This window comes from Protopterus annectens, chromosome 6.part0 (genome assembly GCF_019279795.1).
Source record: "Protopterus annectens isolate FY-2018-M chromosome 6.part0, PAN1.0, whole genome shotgun sequence".
Lineage (NCBI taxonomy): Eukaryota > Metazoa > Chordata > Ceratodontiformes > Protopteridae > Protopterus > Protopterus annectens.
This window is the reverse complement of record NC_056737.1, coordinates 1,067,670,472-1,067,692,872: the sequence shown is the minus strand read 5'-3', so window position 1 is coordinate 1,067,692,872 and position 22,401 is coordinate 1,067,670,472. Positions and strand designations below refer to the sequence as shown.

At 40.5% G+C, this 22,401-nt stretch overlaps 1 protein-coding gene across 4 annotated transcripts in view; it reads left to right on the top strand.

Annotated features, from left to right (window-relative positions):
- FOXN3 (forkhead box N3) overlaps positions 1–22,401 on the top strand; it is a 1,826,558-nt gene that overhangs the window by 809,137 nt on the left and 995,020 nt on the right. Inside the window, exon 1 of one of the 4 annotated variants that reach the window (XM_044074689.1) lies at positions 21,052–21,400. The exons of 2 other annotated variants lie outside the window; for them this stretch is intronic. The gene's annotated coding sequence lies outside the window, so the exon portion shown is untranslated. Of the gene's footprint in view, positions 1–21,051; positions 21,401–22,401 lie in introns of those variants that run through there. One more of the 4 variants, XM_044074692.1, reaches the window with a different exon arrangement.

Below are 22,401 nucleotides of genomic sequence, written 5' to 3'. Positions count from 1 at the left end.
GTGACCCTCACTGTCATACAGGATGCTGTTCATGTTCTTTACTTAAGCACAATTCAAAGGGCATGACATGTTGGCCTTAGATTTATACTTTTATGGATGGAGTCCACTGCATTGTGAGAAATGCTTCATTCACTGCTCCCCTAAAGGTGCTGTCTTCTAGAATCAACACTTCTGTATGTTTGAAAGTTGGTCAGAGTATTTCATTATATGATTATTGTTGGTCACAGTAAATTTCTTTTAAGTAAGCTCTTGCAGGTGGCATTATTTTATTAGATGTAAGCCCCACAGGGGTTGGGAGGATGGCCTAATGGTTAAGGTGTTTGCCTTACAAACACAAGGTGCAGGGTTTGAGTCTCACAAGGGATAATTGGCTAGGCTTAAAATGGCTCGCAAGGGCAGTTAGCTTAGTACTAACCTATGAACCTATGAACTTGCTGACCATCATAAGTACTGTAAACCCTGGAATGACTTTTCTCTCTCTCCCTCTGTCTCTCTCTCTGGGATTTCATGCAAGACAGATATAAATTGGTGTCAGGAACTTGATTAGAAAAGATTTCCGGCCAACCAGTATCCATCACTGCGGCTGAAAGTGAACATTTTAAGCAGATTATTTATTAATTTACATTTTAGTAACTGGATTGAGCAGTACAGGTCAGAGCCCATTTTCAGAGGTATCAAGAAGAAAAGCTCCAAGTTATATGCTAAGGAACTGAATGACCAAACATGTGAGCGAACACAAAACATAGGTGGAAAAAAAATCAGTAATACAGAGTGCATACAATGATCATTCGTGCTAGTGACAACATTGCAGTGAATCGTTAGACAGTATAAAATACAGCAAGATGCATTTTCAAGGCAGTATTAACAAATGAGAGCATATTCTTCCTTTCACAGTGAGCAAACATAAAAAAGACAGTGCTATAAAGTGCAGTGAGAAACATATGCAGTATGGTTAGCATTGGGTGAATTATAGGTCATTATAATTTCCCCCCTCAGCTGTGATATTCACAAGAGCAAAGCTGAATTACAACTCTGATCTATGACATGAATTCATTATTTATTTTTCTTTGTGGTGACTATTTATGCCAATCACAATTGCTTTTTACATTCCTCATGTGCTTATCACCTGGAACTTGCACTAACAAAAGTAAGAAGTGACACAAATTCTGCTTATGACTGTGTATGCCGTGATTGATACAGTGGTATGGAAAACTTCTAAACAAGCCGACTGAGCTGGTTTGCAGTATGAATTCTTCATATCAAACGTAAGAAAAAGATAAGTTCCATGATATTAAAATCTTAATTGGAAATGGATGCATGAAATGTTATACAGTGAATTTAAAAAAAAATATTTATTTATTGCCTTAGCACCTCAGTGGTGTTTGTTTTCATAATTTAGTAACTGCCATCTGCTGTAAATCTTAGCACAAGTGGTATTAATAGCAGGAAGTTGGTAAAAAAAATGTGATATAAGGTAGTTAGTCCTGAGGCTTTGCCCATAATTTCAAAGACCCTGGGATATGCCTAAAGTCTTACATCTCGTATCAAACTTTGAGAGTTCCCAGGTGTCTAACTTGTACAAAATGATGGCGTAAGCACTTGGCAGGTATATTCTCATAATGTTAGTATGTCTGGCCGGGTAGCAGAGTTCTCGCATGTTCTGCCTACACTACCTGCATAGCTGCAATACACAGACTAGCTAGAACTACCGATCTGTTCTGTCAGTGTAATTAAGACATCCATGCATAATTATATCTTATATCGAATAGAGAAGGATACCCACTTGTTTTGTAAGGTAGTCCTTTATTGCAAAGGACAACTTGAAAGTCTCTGCCAGAAAGATTTTTTAATCCATGGCAGTTGTTTGTCCGTACTCTGGATGCTGCTGCTGTTGCAAGGGCTTCCCCTCCTGAATGCAGTTTACTTCAAGCAATTTGCTGCATGTAATGCATAGTAGGTCACACCATTTTAGTATCATACCAAAGCGATGGCGTTTGTGTTTGAAGCATGTTGGTAACATATTGTAGTACTCCTTGTACCTTGTTTTGTCAATGTGCTGCAGTCGAATTACAGTTTTTTACATGTTTCTTTAATTTCATTATTAAATGTTCATATTATTTGTGCATCTAGAAGGATTTGGTGTGACCATAGAATATATATATTATAGGGGTCATTGGAAGAGACACGTATTATTTCAGTGACGGATGATTGTTGTTTGAGGTCATTAATGATGTTAATAAATGGTGCTGGTTATTGTTACTCTTATACATTTGTTTTTGTTCCCTTGACTTGCTGTTTTATAGGTGTTTGTGGTCGTATTTGCTTATAAGGGGTGCCCTTTTTGGGTTTGCATTGTTCCTTTTTTGATAGTTTTGCTTTGTATTTTTTTTTTTTTGGTCTTGACAGCTATGTTTTTGTTTGATTGATAATAGTATGTGTTGGTGTAATGGCCTTGTTTAATAAAACTATGACCAAGATACCTTTTCTGGATGCCAGGAATCGTAACCTTAATGTGTTACAAAATATTTCTGTATGTTCTTTCTGTAGATCTTTCAAGGTGAAACTGCTGACAATATTGAGATCCTTAGGAAGGATGAGTAAGGCAGCAGATGAGGTACAGTATTCTAGCTACAGGGACGACAGAATAGGATCCCCCCATTAATGTCATGACCACTATCTGGTACTTAAAAGGAGACAGTTTATCAGTTTTTGACCGTGTTTGAGCTGTTGTTGCTTGACTTCCTTTGTTTGATGCTTTTTGAATCTAACTAAGGAGGGGGAGTATTGATTGATATAGCCTCCAACACTTCCAAACTGAAGAAGCAAGCCTACCTCTCTGCTGTCAGGTCTGACCACTGCAACTTACCTATGCATCACATCCATTTTCTGGTGTGTTCCAAAAGCTTTATTAGGACTTAATATAACAGTGGTTGTTTATGTATCTGGTGAGCAATCCCTTAGGTCATTAATGAGTCTGTTCCTAAACTCCGTGATGCACAGATTTATTCTACAGAGCATCCCGTCATTTGTACATAGGTTGCCACCAGAAGGCATTTATAAAGAAAGGGGACTGTTTTGGTGTCTGACATAGCGCATGGTGTGTTATTTCAGACCATTAAATGGGCTCAACACTGAATGCCTTACAGAATGCTGATTGACACTTCGTAAGTAGTTAACAGGCCAATTATTGAACTCTTATCATAGAGCTTCACATGAATTCGTCAGACACCCAGGTGTCATAGAGATGTCAATGAATAATGACTCCTCTTGGCAACCCTTAATTCATGCTGTGATAGATGGAATCATTTTGGCTTGCAAAGGCAGTTGTAGCACTATAGCGAGCTTTAAAGAGTTGCTGTAGTTGTCATGACAAGCAGTATTTATTCACATGGTCATTGAGCTGTTTCATCACTATCCTTTCTGATAGAATCTGAAGAAGTAAAAGTGGATGTTGCCTGTAGCGTTTCGCCTTAAGATATTTTGCAGATTAAGTTGTTGTCGGCACTACGTGCATAGTGATGGAGAGACTTAAGACTTCAGGAGGGGATTAATTAATTTATGTATTTATTTATTTGTGTTTTGGTTAACTGGGAAGAGCAATGATCCATGTGGACCATTTTCTAGTTCATCCTGAATGTAAACATAAAGTATAAAATGATAACAGAGGTTTTCATTGCGTTAACATAGAACAGTAGTAATGAAGGGTATGCAGCATCTCTGGGGCGCCACCATTTAGATGAGATATTATACAGAAGTCTGAACTGCGCAAGCTGGTATTAGTCAGTGCAAGCACTTCCCTGAGTCTCAACTAAAAACAGGCCGTAAGCCTCTTGTGATTAACCTGGTATGCAAAGAACAAGTATAAAATGGGAATGGCAATGATCGTCTGTCGAGAAGCTCATCTCCGTCACTTGGCAGCACTTTGTGCTACTGCTGCTTTAGACCACCAGGCCTGTTGGCAGCAATCATGTCGAACCAAACAACTGTCCTGCACATCGCAACCAAGTATTTCTGAAAGCCCACAGCCTTACACTTTTCTGCACACATTTTGACACATGGGGGAAAAAAAACTTAATAGAGACTGAAGATATGCTATAGTGCAAATATTTAACAGGAGATATCCTGACTCTGCAGAAAACTTTACACATAGTACCAAAGTGACTGTAGATTTGATGTAACTTTGAATGCATAAAACGTGGCACATTCGTACATACTTCTTTTCTGTTCCATACCCTATTATATGTCTCTTATCCTACCCAGTCTCAACTCCTCTCTATCAGCCAAACTAGGACAATACTACAATAAAGTAGCCAAATTTGCTACAAGCCAACAATATAGATCACACCACTGACTGTCTCTAATAAAACGACTAAACTGGCTCAGACTAAATAATTCTATGTTTTACTCACAATTAATTACAACTACACAATCCTGAAACATGCCAAACTCTTCACTCCATCATTGAAACGTACAGTATTAAGAGACCTCTGTGCTCCATTGACAAGTCATTACGCTCCATAAATAAACCTAACAGCAATGCAGGACACTCCCTGTACTGTCATTGCATGGCTCATAGCTGGAATACCATCTCACTCCACTTAAGAACAGTCTGCAACTGGATAGGACTTTAAATGCCAACTGAAGCAGCACCTGATAGGTAAATGGCTTTGCACCTGCACCGCACTTGGTTAAACTGGTACTAATATAGCTATGGGAATTCATGTTATACTTCTGGGTTAAATAAAACGTAATGTACTGTTATCACAACTACACCCTCCTCTATCATCGCATCTCCTTTATCGTCATTGTGCCTGCTACCCTCCCTCCTTTCTTTGGGCTTCTCTAACTCTTTATTCTAACTTCCTGTCTCTTAGATTTTGAACGAGTCTTTATAGTAACAAATGCTCTTGCATAAATCCTGACAGCCCTTGCATACTGATGATTTTGCACTGCATATACCTTCCTGTATTAAAAAAGTAAATAAAAAGTATTCTTATACAACCCATGTAATTGTTAATTTTAATCAAAGCTGTTTGTAAATGATGTAGCTGATGTCAAAGATGTCTGAATAATGAAACTGTTGCTCAGAAGTGAAACTGTCTGTAAATGGTGAAGCAGTGGAAATGCTGTCCACGATGTCTGTATAATAAACCTTTTCTCCATGGGCCTGTGTTGTAAAAGGGCACTGCTCAGTTGAACTTTGGTATTTGTTTACCGGGAACTAATAATAAATAAATATATATACTATGTACATGTACTGATCTATGGATGCTGTATAAATGCCGCTTTACATTTCCATTTGGTAAAATACGCCTTTGACCAGAAGAAAAATTGCCAATGCCGAGTTCAGTGTTCTGTTCAACAGCAAGTACTAATTTCTGCATGCTACCTGAGAAATCAGTAGCTTTCCTATAAATAAGGTCCCATTTCTTAAAGATCACTCCTAAAGGTAGATGACATTGACTGACAGTGGAGACAGTTTCTTCCCCTTTGCATCTCCGCACCATACACTATTTACTGTATGCCTAATATCTCTAAGAAATGTCATGGTGACAGCAGTTGCCTCTGATGCTATTCACAAAACGTCTTTGACCACTGATATGGCAGGCCCCAAGAATTCATAGTACATTACCTTATATCTGTCACTTTCAAGTACTTTTCCACAAGGGATACATCAGGGCAATATTTATGACAAGCAGACATCCGAGTTCCCCTAGAGAGATTGTATCCCATGGCACTTGAAGGTCACTGTAAGCCTACACACCCAGTGCAGTTTTCCGTAATGTCTTCATGCACATACAAATACATATTTACAGTAACCATATGTCTGTGTTTCAGTGGTTCAGCACTGGTCAACAGTTCCCACTTTAGACACCACTAAAGTGGACAATGAGACAGTGTTATTTTCAGAAGCCACAGTTCAAAGCTTAAGTGTGAAGCGTATAGACACCTTGATATGCCACCAGTCTGCAGCTGTTTGACACAGTATATGTGACTGTCTGTGTCCCCACCATGTGAATAAATGTCACATCAGGTAGGCTTAATACGCTGCCAGTACCTCACTCCATAGGGCTGGGATATAGACTTTTGTAATGGATCTGTTAATTAGGATAGATACATGGTAGCAGTTGGTGTCAGCAGCTATACCGAGGTATTCAGATGACAGGAATAAGTGTTGCGGGTTTCAGTCTTTTTTATGAGGTATTCAGATGACAGGAATAAGTGTTGCGGGTTTCAGTCTTTTTTATGAGGTATTCAGATGACAGGAATAAGTGTTGTGGGTTTCAGTCTTTTTTAATGTATTTTGATGGTATTTGGATGGTTGTTAGGTTGAGTTGGGGTATGGAGCTATGGTCAGGGGAGTTAAGTGGGGTCGATTTGGTTTATGGTGCTATGGTCAGGGGGGTTAGGTTGCTATAGGTTGAGTTGGAGTATGGATCTATGGTCAGGAGGATAGGTGGGGTGATATAGGTTGTTAGGTTGAGTTGGTATATGGAGCTATGGTCAGGGGGGTTAGGTGGGGCGATATAGGTTGTTATAGGTTAGAGTTGGGATATGGAGTTATGGTCAGGAGGGTTAGGTGGGGTGATGTAGGTTGTTAGGTTGAGTTGGGGTAGGGAGCTATGGTCAGGGGGGTTAGGTGGGGTGATATAGGTTGTTATAGGTTTGAGTTGGGGTATGGAGTTATGGTCGGGGTTAGGTGGGGCAATATAGGTTGTTATAGGTTTGAGTTGGGGTATGGAGTTATGGTCAGGGGGTTAGGTGGGGCGATATAGGTTGTTATAGGTTTGAGTTGGGGTATGGAGTTATGGTCAGGGGGGTTAGGTGGGGTGATGTAGGATGTTAGGTTGACTTAGGGTATGGAGCTATGGTCAGGGGGGTGTTAGGTGGGGCGATATAGGTTGTTATAGGTTGAGTTGGTATATGGAGCTATGGGCAGGGGGATTAGGTGGGGTGGTATTGGTTGTTACAGGTTGAGTTGGTATATGAAGCTGTGGTCAGGGGGGTTAGGTGGGACGATATAGATTGTTATACGTTATGTTGGTATATGAAGCTATGGTCATGGGGGTTTAGGTGGGGAGATGCAGGTTGAGTTGGGGTATGGAGTTATGGTCAGGCAGGGTTAGGTGGGGTGATGTAGGTTGTTATTGTCTAAGTTAAGTAGAGTACTGGATATGAAATGTTTGTTGAATTTCTGTGCAATGTCCCTGCTGGTTTCAGATGGGAAGGTATTTAGGGTGGGTTTTCTTCCTGGTTTAAGAAAGTTGTTGAAATTTTGCCAAAGTCATTTTTTGTTTTTGTTTTGTATGTGTAGTCTGGTTTGTGGACAAGTTCTTTTTATCATAACAAACTTGTGCCTTGGTGCGGTTCCTGAGACACTGATATCTACTTAGGTAGGATTGGGTCCTAGTTTTGTACTAAGGTTTACATGTATTGTCTGTCTCTCTCTTGAGTTGTTTTGTTTGACCGGTTAGTCATGGGGCATCATTTATTTTCTCTCTCTTAAGTGTCAGTTGGGCTTGTTGGTTTAGTATGGTTAAGAAGGAGTTATTGAAGTGACAGACCTCTTCATCTAGAGGCAGATATTTGAGGGGTTCGCAAACACATTGATCTGATCTTGTTAATCTTCATTCATTCCTTACTGATGGGTGTCGGTTCCGTCTTTGGAACCAAGTCGGCCTTATAACAAGCTCGTGCCAGCCAAAAAACTCTCGAGCTATGCTTTTACCCACAATGCCTTTCCTCGTGTTACCTCAGATCTTGTTTGCCGCGTAGCTGTAAAGCCGTGTCAAACCTGCTGTCAAGCTAAGTATTTAGTTTTATTGAGTATAAAGCGTTTATTTTTTTCAGAAGTTCTTAACTTTACTACTATTTAAATTTATTTTTTCTTTCTCGTCAGCCTTTACCTACTTTGCTTTTCTAGTGTACCCTTCCTTTTCCTTAATTACCTTATGGTATTCTGTAGTACCATTGTTGGTACCACCTTTCCCTTTTACCCTCTGTGGTAATCTTTCATACCATAGTTGGTATTTTATCTTCTTTAACCTTATTTCCTTCAAAAAAAAATCTCTTTTTTATTAATACTATTTGTCCTTTCTGTGAATAATGTCTGAGAAAAAAGGAGCCTCAGGGTTTAAACAGTGCGACAAGTGTAGTCGCAAAATGCCTAACACTGACTCCCATATATCGTGCGTTTACTGTTTGGGAGTTCTCCATTTGTCAGTTCAGCCTCCTTGTTCCATTTGTCAAGGATTCAGTTCCTGGACTCTTAATGAACAAAAACATAAAGTAATTTTGAAAGGTCTCTTTAAGATGCCTTTCTCAGAGGCTATTTCTGTGTCGGAAGTCTCACCTCCTCCCAGAAAAGAGCACAAGGAACACAAAAAGAGACCTTATTCAGTTCCTTCTTCTCCCTCTGATACAAAGAAGGAGGAACCAAGACCTAAAATACCAAAAATTACCTTTCGGCTCCAGAGTCGAAGTCAGCTTCCACGGCACCGTCCTCAGTACCGTCGACAACTTCTTTATCGTCGGCACCGACAACTTCCATGGCACCAACTCCACCTAAACCTCAATATTTGACTTCTACACCTACCACAACACCGAGCCTAACCACGGATTCAGTTCCAAGCTTGTAAACCCTTATTACACAGTTCTCTAAACTAGAGGCATTGGTGTCATTGGAAATCACTGCACAGACCCGATATTCCTTTTTACTTGATCCTTTTGTGGGGCAGCAATTTAGCCCTTTCCTAGAACGACTAGAATCACTGTTGGGGATTTCCACCAAATCGATCAGGAGCTTCTCAGAACTGGACGTGGTGCACCTTGTGGACCAGCTGCTTATGGTCAGAGGGATTGCAACACCTTCTAAGCCCCCACTCCCTGTTGGATTTGGGCATCTGTCTCCATGGACTCCAGCTTACTCTCCTCCTTTGACCTCTTTGGAGGCTTTGAAATATTGAGCACCGACGCCTTTATCGGTTCCCATACCTTTGTTGCCACTAGTGAATCTCACTGTGGCACCAGAGTCGACCCTTTGGTCTTCAACTCGTTAGGGGCCAGGCCATCTTCAAGTTTAGGACTGGAGACTGCAGGCTCCTTGGTTCCTGGCACGGCTCCTGCTTTTTCTGCGGTGCCGTCCATGGTTCCAGGAGTGTTTTCGGTACCAAGTCCCCTTGAGATTCCATCCTTGGGACCAGGCTCATTGGAGCGGGGCGTGACCCCAGTTCCGAGGTTGTCCTTCTCGGTTCTGGGTTCCCATCCCTCTTCAAGCGGGCCAACTTTCCAAGCGATGGAGAGGGCTCTTGCCTCTGCAGGCAAGCCATCGGCATCAGAATCCCAGATATGTCATTCCTGTGAGCGTTTGCTAACACAAGCCACTGCACCAGGAATTCGAGCACAAGAGCCTCAGGATACCCTGCCACAGGGTGCCCTTTCTTCAGGGTCCTCCTCAGAACCCCCCACTGAAGAGGTACCACACAAGACAAAGTGCAAGAGGAAGCACATAAACTCCCCAGGGGAGTCCCTCACCAAGGACACGGACTATGATGAAGGAGAGGGATCCCCACGGTCAGCTCCTGATGATGTCTCATTCGAGACATCCTGGAAATGCTTAAGCAGAGGGGTGACTGGAAGCCCACCAATCCCTCTTCCGAGGAGCCTGTGTTCCTTCAGGCTTTTTGTGCTCGACCCTCTACCTCCTGGGTGACCCCGCCTGCAGATGAGCTTGTTCAGCTCATCATGCAGCTTGCGCCTGGAAAAGTCCTGACACCATTAAACCAATCCCATGAAGGCCAGACAAAATTTTCTCTCCAAAAGCAAAAAAGTTCCACCACGAATCTGCCAAAAGATGCTGCTCCCAGTAACAATGAAGGCTGTCCTCCGTAATAGTCCTTGTAACTTTGTGTGTATAATCAATCCACAAGCCAAAACGAATTTCAGTAAACCCACAACTAGGTCATTAACATTTAAAATAGTAGAAAGAAAGACAGATTTAGCGCTTTCATCTCCACCACGGAGATTTCATCAGAATCATCTGTTTCATGTCTAAAACAGTTTTTATAACAGTACATTCATTCCAAAAATTTTCTTATTTATTATTTATTTACTTGATAATCTCCGGTGGTACAGTGGTAGCGTTGTTGCCTCACAGCAAGAGGTTCTCCCGTTCGAGTCTCAGCTAGTGTGCGGGGAGTGCCTTCTGTGTGGAGTCTGCATGTCCTCCCCGCGGGTCGAGTGGCGTTCCAAAAGACATGCGTGAAAGGGCATGCCTTTGTTGAAGGTTGGGCGTCGAGCTGGCAACTCGGCACCGTGAAAATCTACTGCCAGTCATTAGCAGACCGGAGTTCGGCTGTGGCGACCCCTAACCGGGAAAAGCCAAAAGACATTATTTATTTACTGGCATATATTTGTACTAAACAGACGACATCCTGTATTTGTATTTATAAATTATTTAAAGAACTGCTTTCCCATCAGTAAAATATTTCAGCACTAAAAATATTTTAGCACTAGGAATGAAGGGTTAAAGGTTTGGCAAGTTTTAAATTTTAACATTGATTGGCCAACCAATTGGAATGAATGTACTATTATAAAAACTGTTTGACATGAAACAGATGATTCTGATGAAGTCTCTGTGCTGGAGATGAAAGCGGTAAAGTCCGTCTTTGTTTCTACTATTTTTAATGTTAATAAACTAGTTGTGAGTTCATTGAAATTCGTTTTGGCTTGTGGATTGATTATACACACAAGGTTACAAGGACTATTATGGAGGACAGCCTTCATTGTTACTGGGAGCAGCATCTTTTGGAAAATTTTATCTCCCCCTGAGCAACAACCTCATTGCTCCAAGGGTCTTCCAGTAGACGCAATGGTGGGGGCTTGTGATATGCATGACTTGAATTTAGTGACATCATTCCTACACTTCAGGTAACTGTGCAAGATATGTAGTTTTATATATATATATATATATAATGTATGTATATATATATATATATATATATATATCTATCTATCTATATTTATATTTATATATATATATATATATATATATATATATACGGAGCTACTTTGATCCAATGAATTTACGTTTCATCGAAATGTAAATTCGCGACCTCACTTGCACGAAAGTGCATTTTTTCGAAAATGCACTTTTGTGTAAAAACAAAAGTAAAACCTAAACCAAAAAACCCCCACTAAATGCAATTATGCAGGGGGGCAAGCCCCCCTGCACCTCCCAAGTGGGGGGCTGTGCCCCCAACACCCCCTACTTTAATATTCTCACTCCAAGATCGCACTACAGTGGGGAAAAGGGAATATTCCCTTATCCCCACTGTACCAAGATCTCAGCAATAGTTTGCTTAGTTGTACATAAACACTAAACGTTGATGTACAACTAACGTTACATGCAAACTGCATGTTTTTATTTTCGAAAAAATGCACTTTCGTGTAAGTGAGGTCGCGAATTTATGTTTCGATGAAACGTAAATTCAGTGGATCAAATGGGATCCATATATGATAGAGAGAGGGAGAGAGAGAGTGATAACTGTGCAATATACAAATATACACTATGTCAAAGTTTATTTAATCGACATATATACTGTTTTTCTGGTAGTGGGAGATGGAAAGGTATAGCTCCTTTTTGTGACTTTTGCCGTACCAGTCCTGAAGCATGACAGATGTTTATTTGACATTTGTTTATCGGGGTGGTCTGACTGGGTCTATAGAACCCATTTTCAGCAGAGGCCCAGGGAGAAAAGCCCCACATACAGTACAATACAAATACAGTATAATCCAGTACAATCAAAATTACATTAGAAATACTATACAAAAAAGTTGAAAGAACAAACTGCTACAAGATGTTGAAATATATTACTAGACGTAGACAATTCTATACTGTTAAAACACTACAGACAATAATAGTCACTCTCGCCATACATGATATAGACATTGTCTAAAAAAGTAGTACGTAGGTAGTAGTGCATTGTGTGACATTGACTGTAATAGTACAAGCAAAATAGAATGTTAGTTTCACGTAGGAAAATAGCCAGAAAGTGATGCAGATAGTGAGAGAGAATTAAGAAGAATAGAAGCAAGAAAGCCTGGTGGTATAGAAACAGAGAAGGCGTTAGAAGAGCCTTAGGATCTTGCAGTCTGTGAGGGATTGAAATGTGACAGAAAGAGGAAGACCTGAGCATTAGGCAGGCTTTATGCAGGAGCAGAGCCATGTATTTTTGAGATGATGTTTTAAAGAGGCTTTGAAAAGGATTAGTGCAGACATAGACCTGGTAGTTAGAGGTAGTGAATTCCAAAGTATAGAGACAGAGTATGAATACAGAGCATGACCAGGTTTTCTTGTGGGTTTTGAGATAGCTAAGAGATTTTTGTCTTCTGATCGTAGGGATCAATTTGGTGTGTAAGGTGTGACTAGACTGGCTAGTGCAGGGCAGGCAGTAGGCTTGAAAATAAGGTTGTGTAAGGTGGACAGCTGAATAAGGGCAAGTTGGTTGGGGAGTTCAAGCCAGTTTAATTCTAGGAGTGGTTTACAGTGGTGTGTGTGTGACATTTGGAGTTTGTGGCAAACTTTGTTATACCACTGTTCCCTCTTGCTTAGGGTAGAATTTTGTAAGTTAGTTAGGACAGAGGCACCATACAGAAGGGAGGGAGTAAACATGCTTTTGCAAGGGTAGTTTTGGTTGCTGCAATAAAGAAATGTTTGTTTCCATATAAGTGTCCTAGGTTTTGATGAGTTTTCTTTATATTTTGCTGTATATGGGGGTCAAATGAAAGTTTATTGTCAATGATAACACCTAGAAGTTTGTTTTCCTGCACTATTTCAATGACAGTGTTGTCAGATGCAAGGATGTTGAAATGATCAGTGACAGGGGAGATGTTTTTGTGATGAAAGAGAACTAGTTTCGTCTTCTTTGGATTAAGAAAGAGTTGGGCATTTCTTAGCCAGGATTCGACTGCAGTAAAGGACTGTTGAGTTTTTGTTAGAATCATCAGCATACTGAATGAGGGTCCCAGGGTGAGAGGCAGTGTGAAGCTTGTTTGTGAAAATGTTGAAGAATAGGGGTCCTAAGATGGAGCCTTGGGGGACTCCAGTAGAGTTGTGGAAGAAGGGAAAGAATTCATTGGACCATTTCACTGCTTGTTTAAGATCCTTGAGGTAGCTCTGAAACCATTTTACTGTGTTATGTGAGAAGCTCAAGTTAGACAGTGTGTTCAAAAGTAAGGAGTGAGACGCTGTGTTAAAGGCCGTAGAGAGATCAAGGAATACTGAGGCTGTGTAGCATCCTGCATCTCTGGCGTTGTTCACGGTATCTGTAAAAGCTAATAGGGCTGTAGCTGTGCTATGTCTAGGTTGGAAGCCATATTGGGTTTTGGTTAAAAGGTTGTTTTGCAGTAGATATTGCATTACCTGCTGATGGATACCTCTCTCGAGAATTTTGGATATGGGTGACAAGATGGATATAGGATGGAAATTGGATGGATCAAAAGAGTTGCCTCCTTTGTGGTGATAATGTGAGATTGTTTCCATATCGTAGGTACTTCTGATTCAGATAAAGACTTATTTATAAGGATACTGATTGGGTAGGCGACTGAGTTAGCAGCCAGTTTGAGGTAGTATGGGGGGCGATTATCATCTGAGGTAGAGCAGGGTTTTAGTTTTTGTAGCAGTTTCTTAATGGTGTCAATGGGTATGGGCTGAAATGAGAATGGGGTTTGTATGACATTTTGTTGAGTAGGGGGGTTAGTTATGACAGGGTTAGAAGTAGCTGATGGCCTGGGGTTGGTACCTGAATAGGTTTTAAGGGTGAGGGGGTCCAGCATTAGGGGTGTTAGTTGATAAGTCCGAGATTTTATGAAATGCTTAATGAAGTTTTCGGCTATTTGTGATGGAGGGGTATCTGGTGATAGGGTGTGCTCTCCATTTCTTCCAGGGTTAAGTAGTGAAGGTAAGGAGTGCCAAAATTTACTGGGGTTGATTTTTATGCTGGAATTGGAGCTTGGAATAATATGACTTCTCATGTCTGTTGATTAGTGTTATCACTTTGTTACGTAGTGTTTTGAAGTGAACATGATTTTGTTTATTTTTATTTTGTTTCCAGGTTGTCCAGGCTATGTCCCTTTGCTTCATCAGGTGTTTACATTCCTTAGAGAGCCATGGTGCTTCATCAGGTGTTTACATTCCTTACAGAACCATGGTGCTTCATCAGGTGTTTACACTCCTTAGAGAGCCATGGCGCTGAGTTCTTTTTGATTCATTTCATACGAATGGGAGCTGGTGTATTAAGTATGTGAAGGAAGGTGCTATTAAAGTATAGTGCAGCATCATTAAGGGGTAGTTTGGGAGCTGGTGTATTAAGTATGTGAAGGAAGGTGTTATTAAAGTATTGTGCAGCATCATTAAGGGGTAGTTTGGGAGCTGGTGTATTAAGTATGTGAAGGAAGGTGTTATTTAAGTATAGTACAGCATCATTAAGGGGTAGTTTGGGAGCTGGTGTATTAAGTATGTGAAGGAAGGTGTTATTAAAGTATAGTGCAGCATCATTAAGGGGTAGTATGGGAGCTGGTGTATTAAGTATGTGAAGGAAGGTGTTATTAAAGTATAGTGCAGCAGCATTAAGGGGTAGTTTGGGAGCTGGGGTATTAAGTATGTGAAGGAAGGTGCTATTAAAGTATAGTGCAGCATCATTAAGGGGTAGTTTGGGAGCTGGTGTATTAAGTATGTGAAGGAAGGTGCTATTAAAGTATAGTGCAGCATCATTAAGGGGAAGTTTGGGAGCTGGTGTATTAAGTATGTGAAGGAAGGTGCTATTAAAGTATAGTGCAGCATCATTAAGGGGTAGTTTGGGAGCTGGGGTATTAAGTATGCGAAGGAAGGTGCTATTAAAGTATAGTACAGCAGCATTAAGGGGTAGTTTGGGAGCTGGGGTATTAAGTATGTGAAGGAAGGTGCTATTAAAGTATAGTACAGCAGCATTAAGGGGTAGTTTGGGAGCTGGGGTATTAAGTATGTGAAGGAAGGTGTTATTAAAGTATAGTGCAGCAGCATTAAGGGGTAGTTTGGGAGCTGGGGTATTAAGTATGTGAAGGAAGGTGCTATTAAAGTATAGTACAGCAGCATTAAGGGGTAGTTTGGGAGCTGGGGTATTAAGTATGTGAAGGAAGGTGTTATTAAAGTATAGTGCAGCAGCATTAAGGGGTAGTTTAGAGGGTGTCCAGTCTATTTCCTGTAGAAGATTGTTGAATTTATGCTGACAAAAATTAATTGAGTTCCTAACTGATTTTATAGTGTGTACTCTTAGTTGTTGGGAGTTTGTTCTAAGGGAATAAGCTGGTAGATGATCGCTCAGGGAGTTGGACAGTGTACCACAAGAGGGGTAATTGGCAGGGTGGGATACTAGAATCCAGTCTAAGGTGGATTGGCAGGTAAGATCTTTTTTGTATCTTGTTGGAGCATCGATAAGTTGAGAAAAAACGTACAGATTTATACTATTTGTGGGGGAGTCGGAAGCAATGGTTTGCCAGTCTATATTTACATCTCCTAAGATTATTGTTTCAAGGTTTATTGTTTGGGATGTCCAGGATAAAATATTTTCCAACACTTGTATATTGTTATTTGGTGGGATATATATTACTATTATGCAAATTATTTTTGATATATTGAGGCTCAAAAAGGAGATTGTACCTCAGCATTGGAAAAGGTGGGTATATTATTGGTGTAGGTTATGATGTTGAGTGTAGAGGGATATAGAACTGCTACCACCCCCCCCCTTTTTTTAGTTCTATCTCTTCTGGTTATTACAACGTTTGGCGGTATTATTTCTGAGTCTTTTACATTGGGATGTAGCCATGATTCAGTAAGGGCTAGTATGTCAGGTTTATTTTGATAAATCCAGGCATTCAATGGGGCTATTTTATTACATATACTTCTAAGGTTCAGAGTAAGTATGTTTGAATTTTTGGGGTTACTGTTTTGGTTAGGATTTGAAAGTGGGCCTGGGTTAGGATGTATGTCTCCACATTTGAGTAAGTAGGTAATGAGGAAGGAGTACCATGGGTAGTGCTTTTTTATCCCTAGGTGATGATACTGGTGTCAAGTGTGGCTTTGTAGGAGGTGAGGAGGCCAGTTTGTGGCTTGAGTAATATGGGAGGGTATAGGGAAAAAGCTGACGGAGATTTATGAGAAGCGGAGTCATTTATTGGGGAGATGGTTGGAGGAGTTTGTTGTGTATTGATGTGTGGGGGTAAGCGAGGGTATAGCTGTAGCGAGGTTGAGAATTAAGAGTAAAGAAGCTAGGCAGATAAGGAGGAGCTTGTCAGCCATGATAGCAGGTTTAACAATGGTAAAAGTGGTATTTATGTGTTAGAATGTAATATTCGGTATAAACAGAGATTTTGTTATCTAGTGAAATGTGTGCAGCTAAAGGTAAGGTTGGAAATATTTTCACTTCGGGGTGGGCTTTGACAATGTGGTTAGGTGTTTTGCCCTGTGGTTTGTGATAAGGAGGGGTGGGGGAGATGTGTCTGGTCAGTAGAACAATTATGGCGCAGTATTAGTTTATGTGTTTAATAGAAGAGAAGGATGAAAGTCTGGATATGTCGGTAATATCATCTGTCTTCAGGATATGGTACGTTAATTATTGTGCCACTCTTAGCTTAGAGATGGAGATTGCATCACAGTAAGGATACGGAAATCTACCCGCTGTCACTGTAGTGTTATCTCGGAGTTGGTATATATAATGTGCAGGGGGTGTGGGGGGGGGGGTGCTTGCCCGCCTGCAAAAATATTGGCGAATGTGTTTGTTTCTTGTTTTATATTTTAAGTGGTTGTTCATTCAGGGGTATGATTTTCAGAAGAGTGTAATTTCAAATTTATGTGTTTGTATGGGTTGACTGTGTTTGGTTATTTACGGTTCAATGAACCTTAAATTCAATGAAGGAACATAGACCCATATAAATATATATATATATATATATATATATATATATATATATATATATATATAGAGAGAGAGAGAGAGACACACACACAGATGCGCAGTGTTTTAACTTAATACTCGTACTTCACTACAGTTTTGGCACTGGAGACAAAGCACCTGTTGAGGGAATAGAACCCACAGCTTCCTGATCTTTTTGCCAAATGTGATACGTTTTGAGCCACATGTCAGTGGAATTTTGTTCCTTTAGTGTCAGTGGTTTGAGTTAACTTGTGACTTCATTGTGGTAACTTTGTTAAGCAAGCGAACGTTATATGCTTCTCTGGGAGCCATTTGCTTTTTCTTATACACATTTAACCCTTGTGGCTAGGCACAGCACTTGCTGACACTGCTTCGTGGTGCACACACGTACTGCTTCTGCTGCACATCAGACAATTGTTAAGTATGAAACGGTAGCAGAGGTGCTGGAGTTTTTCCTTAATGATAAACAGCGTTCTTAAAACTGGCTCCATGGGTGTGAGCATGGATCCATTTCCCAGCTAACCAGGGAACAGAATTAGTGTCATCTGGGTGGGCTGGTCACATGCCTATCATTTCATGCAGAAGTGTGATTACATCAAGCAGATCCCTCAAATCATGTGGTAAAGATGAAAAAAGCAGCTCAAGCTGACAGATATACAGCACCATTAGACCTTACCCCTGTTGTGCTTATTGTAGGTGTCCTTATGGCTTTCAGACTTTTAGGACTGAAGGAACATTGTTAAGCACCAGGATAGTTAATTACTTCAGAATCGCTGACATGTCCTGTACAGACACTAATTCTTTTCAGTGTACTTTTAAATTGTTATATTGCCTTTGAGAAGGGAGTTATAAAGTGGCTTTGTTTAATATTAAAACTTATAACATGGATAGAACTTATTGTCCTGATAGATTACTTCTTTTCACAACAGTAGTGACTGATTTTGGAGAGGAAGATGAAGCACAATCACCATAATGTACGACAAACAACTCTGAAATGGCACAGTGATGCTTAGTATTAACACTGAGGTCAGTCAACAGCTGTATCAGCCATGCACTAAATTAGGACGGACTAACACAGTGGAACCTTGTATACCTACTTATCTGCTCCTCCAGAAGGTGTAGGGTGTAAAGCTTTAGGTTGTTTGTGCGTGCATTTCTGCAGGTACCTCCTGCACTAGTGAATGTTTGGAATTTTGCAGGTGTCCATCTTCTAAATCACAAAGGTTTCACTGTTTCCTAAACTGTCCAGTAATAAAAAAGAAGGCAGATTCCAGCTGATATATTGTTACTTATAACTAATTTATGCATTTTGCTTTGTATAGCTGTTTTCCTTTGAGTTATTCTGTGTGGAATTTCCAATTCACCTGAGCCTATGTCACAGTTGGACCAGTTTAGTTACTGCAGATGAACAAGTACTGGGGAGATGGTGCTGTTTGAATGGATGTAGTAATGTTGCTTTCCCCTGCAGCTGAAAAAGACACACGTTAAAATGGCATGGATACATGATAAAGGTGAAGTGCATGCTAATTGTATGTGAGGTTTATTAATACCTTTTTGTGCGGCTGGGGATCAAGTCGAGTAGTAGCCAATGGACGAGGCTACCTGAGGAATCCTTGTCTCTCACAGCTAGCAGTAGCCCATGGACGAGGCTACATGAGGAATCCTTGTCTCTCACAGCTAGCAGTAGCCCATGGATGAGGCCACCTGAGGAATCCTTGTCTCTCACAGCTAGCAGTAGCCCATGGACGAGGCTACCTGAGGAATCCTTGTCTCTCATGGCTAGCAGTAGCCCATGGACGAGGCTACCTGAGGAATTGTATCATACTGTCATGCTGCCATTTTTAGCATTCTGTGTGAAACCATTTTTTGAGCCTCAGGTTTGCTGAAGCAGTTACGGATTAATGGGGAATCAAATAATTGTATCCAGTTTGTCGTCATCAGTAAACTTGGGATTGGGGGAAGAGCTGGAGTGTATTTTGGCACTTACTGCGCAGAAGACAGGGAATGTAATCCTGAATGGGGCACCACTCCATTACAGGATGTGCATGCGCACTCCCCCTTACACAGCCCACAGAGCAAAGGTTGTATGTTCTTCCCCATGTCTGTCTGAGTCTTCACTGGACACTGTACTTCCTTCATTCCAAAGATGTACCACAGGTGAAACTAGCATTCATTGATGTCTGGATTTTGAAAACTGTGGGGTCAGTGCAGTTTTGCAAAGGTCAGCATGCTACCAGTGCTTGTTTTTCATTTCCATTATAGGGTGCTTTCTGTGCAGGGGCTCATTGTCTTCCCTATGTGATTTTTCTGTGGAGTTTCCAGCTTCTTCCAACATCAAAATGTGCACTGGTAGGCTAGTTAGTAAGACTGTAAATTGCCCGGAGGTGAGGGATGCAGTGTTTGTGCACCCTGCAGTGTACTAGCATCGTATCCTGCATTGCTTCTGTGCTTTATGCCTGTTGAGTACCATGACAGACTCCAGCTTCCCTGTGACTCTGAACAAAACAAACATACCTCTCAGCTGTACCTCATTACAAGCAACATTCCTTATTTTAAGTCTTAAAGCTTCTATTTTCCATGCTGTTCCAAAATGAAGGATCTTAGAACACATCTATTCTTAAGACTTTTTCTAACACATATTCCTGGTAAATAATGCTGAATAATGTGGAATCATATTAATTTATCAAAAGAATGCTGTTTAAGTATGAATAAATGTGAGCTTGCTAGCTAAAGTTGTTAATAAATGTTCTGCACTTTGCCCATTTGTTCCGCATTGTGAGAGGTAGTGTTCCATATTTTGGAGATGGAAGGTTGAGAGCCATGAGGACAAAACTGAGATGAGATGTCAGGTATCTGTCCCATTCCGATTGCACCTAGTCTGGGGCAATATTTGCTGGCATAATGATTAAGGTATTTCCCTTACAGACAAAAGGTGCAGGGTTTGATTCCCATATGTGGTAATTGACTAGGCTTGAAATGGCCCACAAGGGCAGTTAGGGTAGCACTAATCTGTGAATCTAAGTGTGGCCTAATGGTTAAGGTGTTTGCCTTACAAACACAAGGTGCAGGGTTTGAGTCTCACAAGGGATAATTAGCTAGGCTTAAATGGCTCATAAGGACAGTTAGCTTAGTACTAATCTATGAACTTATATAAAAATTATGTAAATTTCTTCATGAATATGTCAGAGTTTCCTAAGTAAAGTCATGATTTTGTTTTCTTGCTGTGAATTTAATTTATTTATTTAAATTCTGCATTCGTGCAAGAATCTTGCACTGCACCATCGTCAGGAATAATAATAATAATAATAATAATAAAATATCACATTTAGTGTGATAAATTCAGTATGTATAAATGGGTATGATTTCCTTGCCTCTGCATTTTCAATTAGGCTAATTGAAGTTCCCGAGTTCAGTGTCTTTTCTGAATACAGAAATCTACTACATGTAACAGGCTATCATTTGTAAATAGATCATTGCAGAAAGGGTTAAGCCTACGAGATGCTAATAAGTATCATTATGTAGTCCTGGGTTTGATTCTAAGGATCTCCCTTCACTTTCTTGAGTCATTTAACCAAATATTGCTACTGGGTCACATCTGTAAAAAGGCAAGTATCTTGCTTTGTCTTTTTATGTTAATTCCTTTAACCTATAACCTGCATACATGTAGTTTGTTAGCTATCTATTAAAAAAAATGAACTTCAAAAGAGTTGGGACACCCCAACCATGTTACCTTATGTGGGGAAAGGGGGTCCTTGGGAGTATAAAAACATGCAGTTAAGTCTGAGAGTCAGCTTTTATGGTAGGTTGTGGAGCTTTCTTGGGTTATACAGAAACATAAGGCTAAACAAATAAGTTGAAACAGAATCAGCAGTTGTGTACTCGGCCATTAAGTCGTCAGGCATGTTCTTTTGAAACAGTAGTCAGAGCTGCAAATAAAGTTGTGATTGCTCTAACAGCTGGCTGTTCCAACTTCCAAGCAGGACAGTGCACCTAATTATCTCGAGGAGACTGAATGCCCCACCCCCCACCACCATCCCCTCCCCTTATGCTCAGCCATTGCTGTAGTTGTTTCTGCTTCTGCTGTTTCCAGAGACGCCCAGCCCACGTTCCCTTCTGGTCATATGTGCCCTCTTTTCTCTCGCTCTCTTTCTGGTTTGTTCTCTGCTGTTTGCAGTGGAAACAATTTGTCGGCTGTTGGAGCAGCACCCAACTGAAAAACACACTCTGGCACTCAGGATTTAACAAGATTACCTTGGGAGTACTGCACTCTTATGAAGGCAGACAAGGGTGGCAAGTTTGTATTTGTTGTTTTTCTTTCTTGCAACTGTTTGCTGACGTCTCAGACATCAAGTATGCCGTGGTTATTAGGACTTTTTATAGCAACTTTGTCTGCCAGAGGCAGAATTAGAATTTAACCCCTTGCTGTACAGGTAAGGAAACAATACATATATTTTAAATATACTGAAACTTGTGATATGTTGATCTGTGTTTACTGATGTATTCTGAGTAAGTTATGTTAACACTTCTGATTATCAGAACAAAGTTGGAACGTGGGACTGTCAGTTGGTTCCTGTACGTCATACTGTGCTCTACTCAAAAGGCAGAAATGAGAGTAGTTCATAGAACTGTGAGCTGATTTGATAGAGCTTGGGGAAAGAGGAAAAACAAGTTCATCTTCACACACACAAACACTTTTTCAGTCATATTTTCCATAGCACTTTATGAAAACTCACTTATGTTACACAGCGCATTAGAAACACCATCAGTTTCGTAGGCATGGGCTATCAGCAAGCCTTCTTTATTGAGTTCACTGTCTAGGCAAGCTAGGGGAACCTGGGGGTATTTTAAGATGTACATCTTGTCTGAAGCATGATGTAGCAAGTACCGAAAAATACAAAGATTTAGCCTGCACCGAGTGTCACACACTCACAAACACACACGTCCATAAGCGCACACGCGCTCAGAGACATACATGAAAATTTGCACACTCGTGTGTGCGGACTCACATATACACATCTGTGCAGAATGCAAGAATGCATCAACAGATTATCAGATTTTGGTTTTCTTTTTGTGGTGGTAAGCTGCGAAGTATTTGCAGCTGTGTGACATCAGTTGTAGCACAAAAGCCCACTGTATCTGACAACTTATGAAGTTTGATATTTTATTGAGTCAGGGTATATGCACCCTACCCAGAAAAAAAGTAGGTGGGGGGGGGGGGACACTGGTACATTGTTGGAAATGTGAAATAATGAAAAACTTTTCAGTTGCAGTTTTCAGCACATTTGCTTAGAACTTTACGAGATCAGCAATCATGATTACCTACACTCACCCACTTGGTGCTGGACTTTAAAAAAATATAACACTATTATTTGGTCTTGGTCTGACTTTGTGACAAAGCGCAAAGAGAACTTCAAAATGCAGGAAAAACACT